The sequence below is a fragment of the Prionailurus bengalensis genome, chromosome D1 (assembly GCF_016509475.1).
Source record: "Prionailurus bengalensis isolate Pbe53 chromosome D1, Fcat_Pben_1.1_paternal_pri, whole genome shotgun sequence".
Classification (NCBI taxonomy): Eukaryota; Metazoa; Chordata; class Mammalia; order Carnivora; family Felidae; genus Prionailurus; species Prionailurus bengalensis.
Genome location: NC_057346.1, coordinates 25,914,682 through 25,931,366, shown reverse-complemented (window position 1 = coordinate 25,931,366; position 16,685 = coordinate 25,914,682). Strand labels below are relative to the sequence as shown.

At 36.1% G+C, this 16,685-nt stretch overlaps 1 protein-coding gene across 5 annotated transcripts in view; it reads left to right on the top strand.

Moving 5' to 3' along the window:
• Positions 1 to 16,685, top strand: part of ARHGAP32 (Rho GTPase activating protein 32) — a 302,758-nt gene that overhangs the window by 238,834 nt on the left and 47,239 nt on the right. Inside the window, exon 1 of one of the 5 annotated variants that reach the window (XM_043579810.1) lies at positions 1,788 to 2,121. The exons of the other annotated variants lie outside the window; for them this stretch is intronic. The gene's annotated coding sequence lies outside the window, so the exon portion shown is untranslated. Of the gene's footprint in view, positions 1 to 1,787; positions 2,122 to 16,685 lie in introns of those variants that run through there. 5 annotated transcript variants of the gene reach the window in all.

The following is a 16,685-nucleotide window of genomic DNA, read 5'->3' as shown; positions in this document are numbered from 1 at the left end:
TTTCAGGTGAGAGTTACTGTTATTAATTATGGACTTCCCCTGCACTCCGGCAAACAGTTGTCGAATTTATGCATTCCCATCTGTGCTTAAATGTTAGGTAACACAAGGGGTCTATGAGTCCTACTGAGTATCCCCAGATGGCTTTTCTATAGCATGGCCCTCCCCTCCCCCTTCTTTCTCTTTTTTCTTCCTCTCTTTCCTATTCTCTGCTCCCCCACCCAGCCCCTTTGTCTTTAGTACTAACCTCTGAAAGGGTGGGAGGAAGGATGTTTATTAGTTAAAACAATTTTTTAAAGAGTGGCTTTGCCTTCTCCGCTATGAATAAACTTTGAAAGCCTCATTTCCTATTTGACGACGACAACAACAACAACAACAACAGAACAATCCATAAATCCACAGCTGTTCCACTGGTAAAAATTAACATGTTTTGTTCCTGCTACATATTGGAATTCTCTGGGGCTTTTCATATTTTAAAATTACATCAATTCATTGTTTTTCTTACTATGGCCTACCATTTATCAATAATTTTATATTCAGAGCTGTGTTTAGAAAGGAAGGAGAGAATAAATTTGATCAACAGCAGAAGATTTTGGCATGGTAGCTACAATCTGGGTCTCTTGAATCTGACATTCCCTATTGTGTGACCTTCGCTTTTGCTTAACCCCTCTGCCTTGGTTTCCTCCTGTCTAAGATGGAAATAACATTAGAATCAACTCCATAAGGTCATAATGGAGACTTATCTGTGAAATACTTAGAATTGTGTCTAGCACATAGTAGCATTATTTTGTTTACTAGAAACAAATATCTGAATGTGGATTTACATTTGTATTAGTAAAAAAGTCATTTGTAGCAAAATATGTTAGTCTCTTACAATTGATGTATTCAAATAATTTTATGTGCACTGTTATTTAGTATAAATATTGAATCTCTTGAATGGATAAGGAGAGTTAGAATTTTAACCCTTGGGGGCACCTGGGTGGCTCAGACAGTTAAGTGTCTGACTTTGGCTCAGGTCAGGATCTCATGGTTTGTGGATTTGAGCCTCATGTCAGGCTCTGTGCTGACAGCTCAGAGCCTGGAGCCTGCTTTGGATTCTATGTCTCCCTCTCTCTCTCTGCCCCTCCCCTGCTTGTGCTGTGTCTCTCTCTCTCTCTCTCTCTCTCTCTCTCTCTCTCTCTCTCTCTCTGTCTCTCCCTCTCTCTCTCTGTCTCTCTCTGTCTCTCTAACATGAATAAAACATCAAAACATTTAAGAAAAAAAGAATTTTACACTTGGGTACCTTATAAAGGAGGAGGTCATACTCAGGAAAATTTAATTCTGGATTTTCAATTCTTCTGGTTAACAGAGTGTTGTTCCTCAGCGTTGTTCACACAGAGGCAGTGTAAACTGATACTTTTTCCTTTTTTACGTGTTAGTTGAAGCATAGTTAGAGGTCATTACCAGCAAAGATGTTAAAAATGTATGTTTTCCTGGCTTGTTGCTGCTACTTTAGTGATTCGTCCTTTTACTGGGAATACTTCCTGCTTGATCAATTACTATTCATATTTTATTTGGGCCTGAAACACCTGTCATTTTTTTGGATACATTGTCTCCCATCTAGATGGCAAATATAAACAACCAAAGAATAAGTAACTTTCTCCAAGACTAAAAACGTAATAAATGCCACTCTCCTACTGACTGGTGTTTTTCTGAGCAGGAGCACTCACCTGTGTGAGGCTGATGGGTGGAGCTATTCTGGCAAAGCTTGTTCTGCGAGTGTGGGTTTGGGCAGGGCCCTTTCTGTGTGCTGCAGGAGCAGTACGTGTGCAGAGAGAAGGAGTGGTGAGCTCCTGAAGGCGAGCCTCGTGCCCACACACAAGCCGGTTCGCCTTGGGTAGGGACCAAAACCGGCAAAGGAAAGTGCTTGAAAGGGGCGCCCCAAAGCAGAGCTGGAACCTAAAAGTGCTGTGGAGACCTGACTCGGAGTTACCCTGTGGTGGATGCGGTCCGAGCCGTGGGACTGTGGTTCATTCTGCATGCTTTTGCACGGAATGTAGAGCTGCTGTGTGCTGTCGGATCCACTGCTGAGCACAGTCCCTGGGAATCATTTTAAATATCCTAAAACCTGTGCCACAGCAGGAGGTAAGGATATCTCGGTTATTCAGATGTTTGACTCCAGCAACAGAATATTTCACGGAGTCTGAAATATTACATTTTATTTGGGCACAGGTTTCCTTGGTTGCTTTGAAGTGGATGGTTAATTTTTTAATTACTCAGAAATTGAGTAGTTGAGCTTTAGTGTTTGTCATGTCTGTAGAGAGGCGATTATTAAAGTAGATTATTGAAGTTAATTATTTTCAAGCAGATTGTACCACATAGGTATTGGGCACTGTAGTTCTTACTTTCCTAGTTAGTTTCAGGAACTACCCATTTCTCTATTTCAAATCAGCTTATGTCTTAATGTTTTCTATACTTTAGGTTAATGCACAAAAGTCTCTGTGACTCAAAGAACATAACTTTGCTTAATAAACAATCAGTATATCTCATTAAAAAACTGTTTTTCCTGGTGGGTTAATAATATTTCAGTTATCGACTAGTTGAAAATAGGCAGCACTGACTTACCAAAATGAATTGAGCACATTGTATAAAAAGTCTCTTCAAATTGGCATAAGAAAGTAACCCTTCTGCCCTTTTACCTTTATGCCGTGTTTTTTTTCCTTATTGGTGTTATTGAGGATAACCATCTTTGTTTATAAAATATGTGTATTAACTCTTTCCTTTTGCAGAGGTTTTTTGTTGTTGTTGTTGTTTGTTTGTTTTTTTAGCACTAGGGTAGAATTCTGTATTTATGGTGTTTCTTTAGAATTGATAAGAAATGCCTTCTTTATAGCATGGAATTTGCAATTTTCTCAGAATCACAGATCAGCCCTGTTAAGCAGCTGAACATTTTCTTCTCAGGAGTGTTCCACTACCATTTAAATGAATCAGTATTTTAATTTTCAAAACCGGGGGTTTGAAAATTAAGTGGGGGAATTGCAGAATTTAGAGCTCATTTTCATTGTCAATTTTTTTTTAAAGCACCTGTTGCTCATGTGATAATGGTTTGAGACCATAACTTGTTTTTTTAAGTATTAGGTAATACTCTATGGTACTCAGTAGAAGAGAGCAGAAATCTAAAGTTTCTGCATGTAAACTTAACATGTAAGACGAGTGTAGGCAGAAGGGCTGGAAGGTGCTTCCATGTTTGTGTGTGTCCTTCCATAGTGACTTCAGCTCTGAATTGAGGAGGCACAACCACATGCGATTAAGCCTGCTTTGGAAAGCTGACTCAGGTTCTGGTCAGCCCTGTGCTGTGGAGCACTCTAAATGTTTGTAGACCAAACGTAAAGAGAAATTATAGTAGTAAAAATAGCTTATAGACATTTACTGAGTTAAGTACTTGGCATATACAATTTCCTGTAAGTATTCTAGTAGCCCTAACAGGTAGGTATTATTACTGTCATCCTCATTGTGTATTTGTGGGAATGGAAACTTAAATAGGTAATTTGCTCAAGAGCTTGCAGATTGGGAAGTAGTAAGAGAGGGGGCTCAAACCCTCAGGTCTGTCTGATTCCAAAATCTATGTCTTATTCTCCATGCTAATGGTCAGGGTTTTTTTGTAGGGCAGGCTTTTAAGACTTTTGTCTTTAAATAAAGCGTCCTCATTATCAGTTCTGTGCTTTCCAAATATAGAACCTTCCCCCTCTGGCTCCTGCAAAAAGGAAAAAAAAAAAAAAACCCAACCCACAAAAACAAACAAAAAACGACCTATGATCACATCAGTGTTCAACAGCAAACTTCATGGCTTAATAAAGCGCAGAGGATTATATGACATCAAAGTGAATATGATGATACTTCAATCTACATTTAATCTGTTTTTAATCTAATAAAAATTTAATTTCAAGAAAACAATTTTCACACTGTTAAGGTTCTAAATTTTCAGGTTTCTAGAACTTCATGTAGTTTTTATGATAGCCCTCCTACCTTTGATGTTATTGAATCCCTAAGAATATGTAGTTATTATATTTTAATTTTTCTAAGAGAGAGTATACAAATAAATGTCTTCCTGAAATTGTACTCATTTTTAAGCTTCATGTCAAATAGTAGCAGTTCCTTTGGATTATTTTAAAATCCTTATTAGAGACACTTCTCTAATCTGTATATAACATGTCATTCCTGTGTTAGAATCCTTTAGTGTCAGGGATTTATATCCACCCCATGTTTCTTCCTCCTCTTCTCTGCTAAAATGCAAATCATTTTGTTCTGTATTTAGAAATGCAATTAGTCAGAGTCTTTTATATAATAACTGAGGTGGTAAAGTCACCAAGTTAAAAAATTTTTTTTTGCTTCTTTTTTGTACAGAGTTGGGGAACAAAGCTAATCACATTTGTTTTAATTTGTAGTTTAAATTTTAAAATAACCAGTATCAATTTTAGCAAGAAGCATGTATAGCTTATTTATGTCACCCTAAAATCACATAGGCTAAATTTGAGCCTCCTCTGATATTTCTGAAATGTATAGCTCCTGGAAAAGTAAATGTATAATGTAAATAATGAGAGTGCCTTATCGTAACCTGATGACTATTTTCCCAAGGGAACTGTGACTTTTAAAGAGCTACTACCGTGCCCTTTCTAACTTATAACTGTGTGTGTGCTCCTCGAGGAAGGGCGGCAGCATGCTGTTGCTTTGGTTTCATTCTCAACTCTGGAAAAGAGAAACATTTTTATTCAAATACCCAAATATTTTTGTTAAGCATAGGCATGCCATTGCACATAAGGGTTGTGCTGGATATTCTGAAGAAGCCATTCGTTGCCTGTTTTCTGCTTCTCTTTTTCCAAGTGCATTGCTCTTATCTCTTCTGTGTCTGAAAGATTCTTCTCTAAAATTTACTGTAGATTTATCTTCTAGATGCCTTAGTGTCATCTCTTTGCATTCCAGAGGGTAATGCCTTTTGAAATGCTTGCTCCTCTCTCTCATAAGTAAATGGAAGCATTCTTGACTTATGTAACTGTTAGTAGCTTTCCAGTTTTTCAGTCAAGAGCCCTCACTGTCAATGCTATTTTTATGTTAGCATTGTACATAGCATTTCTTGAATACCTGGTTTCCTCCCTTTGAGGTTGGAATGTACAGATATCAAAACTGTTACGGTCGTCCACATTCCAGAGCCTCATCCCTGAGCTGGTCTCATATGTTTTCTCTGTGGTAGTCCCTTGCAGCTGTTACACGCATCAGTTAGAGAACTGTGTTTTTTTCTCTTAACTTCCAAAATTGTTTATGATTTATTAATCAAAAATGATTCTGTACTTTCTTGACCCACAACAACTTCAACAGCTTATTAAGATTTAATACTCATATTTATCTAAAGGTTTTCTTGGGCATCTGTTTTGGTGGTGGGTGGAGAGGGAGAGGCATGAAATTCAAGGCTAAAACTGCTGTATTCCTGCTTTAAAAATTAGAAGTACTTCCTAAGGAGACAGTGAGAATTTTGCATCCTGAGTATAAATCTGATAGAATATAAATTTTCAGAAGTTCAGAGCCTATACATAATATTTCCCTTTTTTCTATTACTTAAAATAGTAGTAAGGAGTTCTTATATAACTAATTTATACAACATGCTTATATAACTATTTCCAGAACTTGATGCATAATTGTATTACTGCAGTAAATTCATGAAACCTAATTCAAAAATCAATCTTTATAAAGTATATACCATTTCCTTGTAAAAATAATATTATAAATGGCCATCGTACCATTTACCAAGGATTTGCTAGCAAAGAAATAGCAGCAGTGTATCATATGATATAATCAACAGCTGTGAATGCCTTTCACATTAAAGCCAGTATAATTACTAACTACTATTTTAGGTTTTCATGGAGAAAAATAAATCCAATGATTTAATTAAAATTAATTTTACTTAAAAAGTGCTAATAACCCTGATTTAGTATGCATAAAACCAGTAACATTTAACAGTGATCTTTCTATCCTAAATTTTTATACCAGCCTTTTCCAAGATGATTTACAAAGCCTAATTTATTTTCTTACTAGGTCTTCAGTGAAGTTTTAAATGATGTCTTTTTTTCCTTCTGATAAATTTTCCTACAGCAAAGATGTTTTCCACGGACTTCGGAGCTTCCCATGCTGTTCTAACGTTATATTTTGTCAGAGTATTTCATGATTTCGCAGGTATTTTCACTGAAATTTCAAATTTGTAAATTGGTTAAACTTCTCATTTTTCATGTTATTAAACTGACATCTAGACATGGTTATTTATGTCATCTAAAATCTGAGAGCAAGTTATTGGCAGAATCAGGACTAACACTGTATCTGCATATGCTCAGTCCATCCAGTTCATTTTCACCTGCTCATGCCTGGCCAATAATAGGCTTGATTGAATGGATGACCTTCATTGGACTATTTGTTTTATTATTGGAAAGGCATAAAAACATTCAATTACTAGTCCAATAGTTCATGTATTTGTAAATCTTCAAATAGAGTCGCTAAAATTTTATGCCTATTGAATATTTTTACCACATATTTAGATATTATAGGATAGCATGAAATAAACTGGAGAAAAGGAATATGAGTCATAGGTCATTTTGATAATTAGAGCTGTATACATTGAAGAAAGGAAAAGCATGAAGGTATTATTATTCTTATAACCTTTATTACATTTAAAAGTCATCACATTGAATGTAATGGGAGATGAATTAGATTTTACTTAATATACCTGTTTTTGTGACATAAACTTTTGAGAAGAAGATTCTAGTGATCAGATACTGGTTTATATTTTGAGTTTAATTCATTTAGAGTGTGATGCTAACACAAACTGAGTTTTAGTTGGTTAACACATGGAAAGCACTGGCACATAGTAAGCACTCAATAAATATTAGCTATACTGTAGTTATTGTCATGATATTACTATTTCATGGCTATTACCATTTCTAGACTTTTCCCTCAGTTTTTGTTGGATATCTGGTTTAGGACTAAATTTATCTTTTTCATCATAGGAGTTGGAACCAGGCCATGGGTAGAGCTAGGTTGAGGGAGAACTAATACAAGCTAGACCAGAAGATTTTCAGAGATAAAAATAGAGTCAGAGACTTAACTTCTTGGACATGTCCTTATTCCAGAAAGTAAAAACTTACTATAAGTTTGGTGTGCAAGAAACTTCTTTACTCTGATTTGGAGGGTGTTTTTTTTATAAGATCAAAAAAACCACAACATCAAAATTATTTATGTGTATTTTCAGTTATTGACTTAAAGAACTTTATATCATTATTCATCCTAAAAGCTTTATTTATGTTGAAGTTTTTTTGTTTTTTTTTTTTTTTTTGCAAAAGGGAAAGTTCCAAAGGTTCTGTAGTATTGGAAAAATGTGTTTTTGGTTCAGTCTGCTTAATTTATATTTGAGTCACGTGTTAGAATCTTGCTCAACTATCCAGAAATTTTTCTTTAAAAGGTTTGTAGAATTATTATTCTAGTGAATCACAGCTCAATTTCTGAGTTCACTTAATGTCAAATAAAAGCTTTGTTGGTTAGTTTGAACCAATTTAATTGACACTCAAAGCTATAAACTAAAGAAGAATTATATTACATTTTCCCCTGGCATGATTATTTACTAAATGATTCCAAAGCTATGTTTGTTGGTTGCCCAAAGATCCTTTCAGGACATATGACAGTGCATGCTAAAAATAAGTTAATTTTTATATCTCTTGTCAATATCCCCATTAATAAATTTGAAAATACTAAGTAACACAGTTCACTTCAGCTCTTTACTTAAGACTGCAAATGTAAATCTATGTCATATAGTTTCTCGCTAAAAATGCGTCGGCAACCTATTAGTTTTTGTTTTTAGAATTCTTTGTCTATACTTGTACCCTATAGAATTATTTTGCTTGTGTTCCTATAATGAAAGTCACTTCTAATATGTTTACAGTACTCCCTTGTTTATTAGAGTTCCTGAGATGGAACTTTGGCTTAAGACTTTTTTTTTTTTAATTACCATTTCCTTCCATTTCCTTCTTTAGTCTCCTGTATCCATTTCTATCCTTACAAAGATACAAGGGAAGTGGGAGTAAAGGGAACTTACATAAGTATAAAAGTGGGTATAAATTTAGTTTGCCACATTCAAAACTTAAAAATTAAGAGAAACTAATCTCTTAATAGATGCAAAGTAATCATGTGATAAAGGTCAACACTTGTTCATTTTTTTTTTATCTTAGCAATTAAAGTAGGGAATTTCTTTAATATATTTAAAGATTCCATCCAAAATACCCCATGAAAATTTTATTCTTAATGGTGAGACTTAAGAAACAATCTATTTAAAGTCAAGAACAAGATAATTGTTCTTTAGAGGGTCAGTGATATTAGACAAGAAGAAGTTAAAAGATTGGAAAGGAAGAAAAGCAAATCAGCAGATCTTTGTTGTTAATTGTCTACAAATCCAGAAGAGTCTACAGTCAAATTATTAGAAGAGAATTGAGCAAGGTTGCTGAACAAAAATTATTCAGGGAAATAGCACTCAACATTAATTTTTTCTGTCTAGCACTAAGTGCCTTATACTCTTGTTTAATCCTCACAACGTCACAATCCCATTAGGTAGTTACTGTTTTTAACTGTTTCGTAGATGATGAAAATGAAGGACTGAGAGTTACACACTTTGTCCACAAACATACAGCTAGAAGTTGTAGGGGCATAGTTGGAAGGAAACAGTTCATCACAGCATGCTAATTGAGTTTTTATGCACCAGTAACAATTAGAAAATGTAGTTTAGAAAATAGTACCATTTACAGTAGCAGTAAAAACCATAAAGTTCCTAAGAACAGCTATAACAAAAAAAAATACATAAGACCTTTATGGGGAAGAGTTAGAAAAATTTACTGAAGGACATAAAGAATCTTAAGAGCAGAGATTTTCTGTTTGTGTACAGGAAGGCTCAGTATCATAAATCCATTCTCGTTGAAAACAATCTATAATTCAGTACAGCTTTAGTCAGATTCCCCCCAATTTTTTCCTCCTTTAATTTGACAAGCTGATTCTAAAATTCTAAAAGAGTAAAGGGCTAAAAATATAAAGGCAGTTTTGAAGAGTAAATAGAAGGGACTCATCTTTCTAGATATTAAGACTTATAAAGTGCTAGAACTTAAGAAAGTAAGGTATTAATGGAGAGAAGAGACTGACAGAATTAAGAGAACTGAGGAAGAGACCCCTCACACACTATACGCATTTTCACATAAGAATCAGTATTAGGGGCACCTGGGTGGCTCATTCAGTTAAGTATCCGACTTCAGCTCAGGCCATGATCTCATGGTTCGTGAGTTCGAGCCCCTCATTGGACTCTCTGCTGTCAGCGCATAGCCTGCTTCAGATCCTCTGTCCTCTTCTCTCTCTGTCCTTCCCCTGTTTGCACTCTCTCTCTCTCAAAAATAAATAAACATTAAAAGAAAACGAATCAAAAGTTAGTAGAGAAATGATTACTCAATAAAAGGTGATGAAATACCATTGGTTATGCATAAGGAAAAAAGTAATATGATTATATCTCAACCTCATTCCAGCCATACAAAATAGTTAAAAAACAAAAGAAAACAAAAAAAAGCAGGGGTGCCTGGGTGGTTCAATTGGTTGAGCTTCAGACTCTTGGTTTTGGCTCAGGTCATGACCCTCGGGATGTGGCATTGAGCCCCACATTGGGCTCCACACTGAGCGCGGAGTCTGCTTAAGATTCTTTCTCTCCCTCTGCCCTTCTCCTTCTCTTTCTCTCTCTCTCTCTCTCCCCCTCTCCCTCCCTCTCTCTCTCCCTCTCTCTGTGTCTAAAATAAAATAAAACAAGAAAGTGAAAAAGTTTTAGGAAAAAAGGTTTATAGGAAATACTACAATATGTTTCTGACCTTAAGTGTTTCCTTGCTGGAAAGATATCTTAAAGCATGGAAACCATACTTAAAGACATTTTAAAATTTGTACTGGGAGAAGATGTTTGTAACATGAATAATTAACAAAGGATTTGTCTCCAGATTATTTAAAGAATTCTTGCTTATCAGTAAGAAGATAACCAAACATTAAAATGGGTAAAGGGTATGAACAGTTCTCTCACTAAAGAAGAAAACTGAATGGCCAAGAAACATATGAAATCATGCACAGAAATACATATTGAAGTGGAATAAAATTTCAGTTTGGCAAAAATGAAGAAGTCTGAAAGAACTAAGACAAAGGAATGAAGAATGGAAACACCAAAATACATCCTATGTTGGTAAATCATTTTAGAGAATATTTTAGCAAAGTTGAAATGTGATTGAAAAATAACACACTCCACAATCCAACAATCCCATGCCTAAACATGAGTTTCAGAGAAGTTGTCTCACAGGTGCCCAGGGAGACACTTAGCAGATTGCTCAGTGCAATATTGGTTGTAATAACAATAATTGGGGAAATCTCACAATGATAGTAGGAGAATAGAAGTCTAGGTGGTGGTATATACTTACAAGGGAATACTATAATGTAGTTAAAATGAATATACGGAATCACAATTATATATTCTGAGAATACATGATTTTGCAGAAGGTTTAACATAGTATGATTTCATTTCTGCAGATTTTAAAAACATTTAAAATGGTACTATATATTCTTTATGGTTACATACATGTGTCAAGTATAAAAACATGTATGGTAATGATAATATTAAATTCAGGATAAAAGTTCTCTCTGTACAAAAAACAGGATTGGAGGAGTTACGTGGGTTCAACTATGTCTGTATCACTTAATTTTTTTTTAATTAAAAAAAAGGGAAAATCTGAGGAAATAATACGGCTAAATGTCAACAGCGTGAAAAAGCTAGATGATGTGTACATTGATATTGTCATATTCTCTTAAACTTTTCTGTATAATCAAAGTATTTAAAAGTTTTTTTAATGTTTACTTATTTTTGAGAGAGAGAGAGACAGAGAGAGACAGAGAGACAGCACGAGCAAGGGGAGGGGCAGAGAGAGAGGGAGACACAGAATCCAAAGCAGACTCCAGGCCCTGAGCTGTCAGCTCAGAGCCCGATGCAGGGCTTGAACTTGCAAACCACAAGACCTGAGCCGAAGTTGGACGTTCAACTGACTGAACCACCCACACACCCCATTTTTAAAAAATAAACACACCTACACGGGACTCTAATACTTCTAATAGTTCCATAGCTCTTGATTACCCAGGACCATCCTTACCCCAGACCTAGTTTTCTGCTCCTGTTTTCCAATCAATTTGCCCTGAAAACTGTCTAAGCAAGTTTTAGACCAGTAGGCTTTTAAATAATAGTGAGATTAAAAACAAGCATAATATGGTAGACTTTATTTCTCTCAACAGTTTTTTCTTAAAATTCATTTTTAAGATACTCTTGAAGAGCAGTTCTTAAAACTTATTAGTCTATGTATATAATAACAAGGTAAGAAAGTCCATTTGACACTGCTTAGAGGAAAATCTTTCTTCATGTTTATTGGTACAAATAGATCTATTGTTTAGCCTTAAATAAAAGCAAGTTTATGGAATTTCATTTTTTCAACTTAAATGTTTTCATATTTATTTAGCATAAAATATTTCAAAGTCTGTAACGGAGGCTTGGATTCTGGGAAGTTACGAGATCCTTAAATATCCATATAGTCCAGTTGCCTACATTTCTGTTCCCCTCTGTTAAATTTCCACCAAATAGCATCTAATACGTTTGAAAACTTTGAGCAAAAGAAGGATATTAGGTACAGTCATGAAAATCCATTGGACATGTTAAACGTCATACTCCTATTCTATTAGGTTCAGTAATGGTAGTCTCCTCAGGTATTATGCATCCCACTTCTACCCTTTCACTTGTCTCCTTGACTATGAATTTATCACAGATCTTAGAGCTCAGTGCATATAATCAGGTAAATGTAATGCTGAGGCCATTATCTGGTGCAAAGTCATCTTTTAATTTCCTGAGAAATTAATCCAAAGCCTCAACCTGTCTAAAATCAATCTGTAAGATTTCTGAGACACAATTTAGAGAACTCTAGTTTGAGTGTTGAGAAAGTAAGAATTCTTCAGTTTTGCTAGAGAAATATTACACTTGTGTAATTGGTAACACCCAGTGCCCCATGTCTCTGTGTCAGGGTTCACTGTGGCTTACGGAACCGTCTGTTTTTAGTGTGCCCTGTAAACTGGTTATCGACATCGTAAAGATTTACCTTGGAGATGCTGAGTTGTGTGTCATAGTGCTGAAGCTTTTAACTACTGGAAAGACTGGTCTGGTTGGGTTTGTCTCAGGTTTGAAAAAAGACTGCAGATGTAAAATCTACCATGTGTAAGTAACGAGGAAGAAGTTAGCATTGTGGCGCATGCTGCATTTTAACTCTGGAATAGGGAATTCGGATATAAAATGGTATGATTTGCTTTTGTCTAAATATTGTATGTGTTTTACTTTTGACGTATTTTATCTGTGGAAACGCCATTGTTATCATTTTCGTTTCTCTAATTCAGCATGTTTGGTGAACCTTAACCCTGTCACCCTTACGACTACCTCCAATGTTCCTTTGTTGAAATGTGTCTAAACCTAAACCCACTCTGCCTTCCTCAGTAGAAATCTTGTGATGGTGGGAGGGGGGATGGGCTAAATGGGTAAGGGGCACTAAGGAATCTACTCCTGAAATCATTGTTGCATTATATGCTAATTTGTTTTTTTTTTTTATTTTTTAATGTGTATTTATTTTTGAGAGAGAGAGAGAGACAGAGTGTAGTGGGTGAGGGATAGAGAGAGAGGGAGACACAGACTCTGAAGCAGGCTCTATCCGGGCTCAAAGCTGTCATCAGAGAGCCCGATGTGGGGCTTGAACTCACGAATTTCGAGATCATGACCTGAGCCGAAGTCGGATGCTTAACTGACTGAGCCACCCAGGTGCCCTGCTAACTAATGTGGATGTAAATTTTTAAAAATAAAAAATAAAATTAAAAAAAAAAGAAATCTTATGATGTAACTCACAGTATTCCATACTCCTGTTCCTCAAAACATAGATTTGCTGACTTAGTTTCCTGGTTTGTTATAAAACAATGGGTCGGGGACAGTGTCAGTGTCCATAGTAAGCTTTTTCTGGTCATTTTTTTGTCTAAGAAATGGAATGAAAAATACAAAGAACAAATTAATGAAGAGACATTTATGTCTGGAAGTGTTGTGAAGTCTTCAAATTTGAGTATAACTAAATTGAGTATTTTTATTAGTTTAAATTTCCTATGTAATGAAATTTATCTATCTTGATGGACAACCGATTATTTAATTATGGATGCCAGAGCCCTTTACCCAACTGCCTCTACCGTGGTGGATTAGAATGCCAATTAGATTGTGCTCACTTCGGCAGCACATATACTAGAATGCCAGTTAGATTAACAATAGCAGCAACACTGAAACTACATAGACATAGTTTAATCTTACGTTGAAGACTGAGAAGTCATTTTAGACTCTATGTCTAGTCATCATTATGAACACTGGTTATTTCGGTGTCTCAGGTTGGACTACAGATTGGTAGGTGGAGACCACACTGACCCCTCCAGACCCGTTACAAATTTAGATTTAAAGTTGCCAATTTATTTTAATGTGTTTTGGAAAGGTAACAGAAGCAAGGGGGCTGGCCACGCATCGTAGAAGCCAGGTTGTACGTATGCCGGCACAGTTTCCCAGAACCCTCAAGTGCCACATGGGAGTGGAGTTGCTAAAGACACTCTCCTCTTAATTTTGTGTCCTGTTGCAACCCTTACTTTAATTGAGGCTTATGTCACTATTTAGGAAAAATACACACAAACAGTCTTTACCCTAGCAGGAAGAGATGGCCAAGTTTCCTTGTTCACGAGCCAAACTTAGCACACCAAAAGCAGAGTCAGAGCTATCTAGTGTCCTGGAAAGTCCAGTTCTACATCGGCTGCCCTCTGACTAGTGTAATTTTACTGTGTATGAGAATTTGGTTGGAGGATCATGATTATAACTTATTTCCGTATAGCTATCACTGAATTGTGAACGTGTGCATTTCCTGGTTAACATAGAAGTAATTCTAGTCATTCTAGATAGGCTGTTGCTAATTGATGCGAAAGAAGTAAATACGTTCCTTTCTCTACTAGTTTGCCACTAGCCAGTGCAGGGTGGCAAACTATTCATGCAGTTTTTTAAATGTTCTAGCTCCATTTGTGCTGCAAATTGTCATTCTCTTCCTTCCTTTCTTCTGGGGAGTGTTATTGTGGACACATGAATTTTTATTTGTTTGGTGTTTTACACTAAGTCATAGTCATTCGTTGTGATATGCGAGTCTTCATTGTGTCCCAGAGCTGGCCAGTGGCAGCATGTTCACCTGTCTTTTTGGCACTGCTCCTGCCGGGTGTGGTTGTTTCCCTTGCTTTTGGCCACGACAGAATTTTACCCTCTCACCTTGTGCTTTCCCTGCTGTCAACCTGCAAACAACCATTTCTCCAGGGAGTCTTGGTTTATTTGATTAAGGAATGACATTTAGAAACCCACACCTGAGACCAAAGGCGTTCACTGCAAGAGGAGTGTCATTGTTTCTTAACCCTTTCAGTGGCTAGAGCTTAGGGGAAATATGTGTATATTTTAAGTTCATGTTCAGATTTCCAACTCAAGTTAACATTACTGGGGTTTTTCCTTGACGACTTTGATTTTATTATTGTATCTCCTTTCTCTCACACCGAAAATCTTGGGTCCTAACAACATTAACATATTTATTTGTTTTGTCCCACAATATGTATAAAATTGTTTACGAATTATACTACTGATATTACTACCAATAGTAAAACAGTTGAATGAGATTAAATTACTTTGTACGGTTTTTTTTGTTACTAGAATATATCCCACTAAGTAAGCATGGTCAGTTTACTATTTACAGGTCATTTAAAATAATTTCTCTCTGTTGACAGTGTTCCCAATTTGATGTATGAGATACATTGTTTCAGGCTATTTCCAAAATTAGGATTTGCTTTTTTAATGTTCTAAATTTTATTTTTGAACATGTAGAAAGATTGTTAACATAATTTTAAAATCAAACTATGTTTATGGGGCACCTGGGTGGCTCAGTCGGTTGAACGTCCAACTTCAGCTCAGGTCATGATCTCACAGTCCGTGAGTTCGAGCCCCACATCGGGCTTTGTGCTGACAGCTCAGAGCCTGGAGTCTGCTTTGGATTCTGTGTCTCCCTCTCTCTCTGCCCCTCCCCTGCTCATGCTCTGTCTTTCTCTCTCAAAGATAAATAAAAACATTAAAAAAAAATAAAATCAAATCAAACTATATGAAAAGGTAAATTCAGAGCAGCTTTGCTTTCTCTTCCCACCTATTTTCTTTACCCATTTTTATTAATTTCTGGTTTATCGTTAAAGTGTTCCTCTTTGCAAAAATAAACCCTTAGGTACACACATACATGTATTTGTGTGAATTTATGTATGTGTGATATATGTATTCCCCATCCATTCTTATACAAAATATACTATTCTCTATGTTCCTTTTTGACAGAATGTATCCTGGAGATTACGCCATAGTGTAGGTAGAGAGCCTCCTTTATTTATTTTTTTATTTTTTATTTAAATTCAAGTTAGTTAACATGTGGTGTAGTTTTGGTTTCAGGAGTAGAACCCAGTGATTCATCACTTACATATAACATCCAGTGGTCGTCACAACCAGTGCCCTCCTTAATGCCCACCAACCATTTAACCCATACCCAACCCCAACACTCCTCCAGCAACCCTCAGTTTGTTCTCTGTATTTAAGGTCTCTTACGGTTTGCCTCCTCTGTTTTTATCTTTTCTTCCCTTGCCCTGTTTCATCGGTTGTGTTTCTTAAATTCCACATATGAGTGAATATTTGTCTTTCTCTGACTTATTTCACTTACCATAATACATTCTACTTCCATCCACATTGTTGCAAATGGCAAGATTTCATTCTTTTGGATCGGTGAGTAATACTCCATTGTATATATATACCACATCTTCTTTATCCATTCATCTGCTGATGGACATTTGGGCTCTTTCCATAATTTAGCTATTGTTGATAGTGCTGTTATAAACATTGGGGTTTATGTTTTCTAACATACCTTCTGATCAGCATTTTTGTATCCTTTGAATAAATACCTAGTAGTGGAATTGCGGGGTCATAGATAGGGTAGTTCTATTTTTAATTTTTTGAGGAACTTCCATGCTGTTTTCCAGGGTGGCTGCACCAGTTTGCATTCCCACCAGCATCGTAAAGAGGTTCCCTTTCTCTGCATTCTCACCAACACCTGTTGTTTCCTGAGTTGTTAATTTTAGCCATTCTGACAGGTGTGAGGTTGTATCTCCTTTAAAAAAAAAGCAGTAATTCTCTGTGCAGATGTATCATAATTCAACCAATTCCCTATTAATGCACATTTGTGTCCCTAATACACATATTGGGTTATTTTTAATGTAACTTTCCTAAAGTGTTTAAGCTGTTTAGTGTGTTCTCGTTGCGTACATTCCAAACTTGGTAACGTGGCCTCTAGTACCTCGCCTTTGCATACCTCTTCTTCCTCATTTCAGACCATATTGTCTTCCTTGCCCTCTACACCCAGCGCCTTACAGATCAGATGTGACGTCTTCACACCTTCCCTGGCCACCCTATCCAGTGTACTTTTCTTTTCTCTTGACATTGTCACTTGACT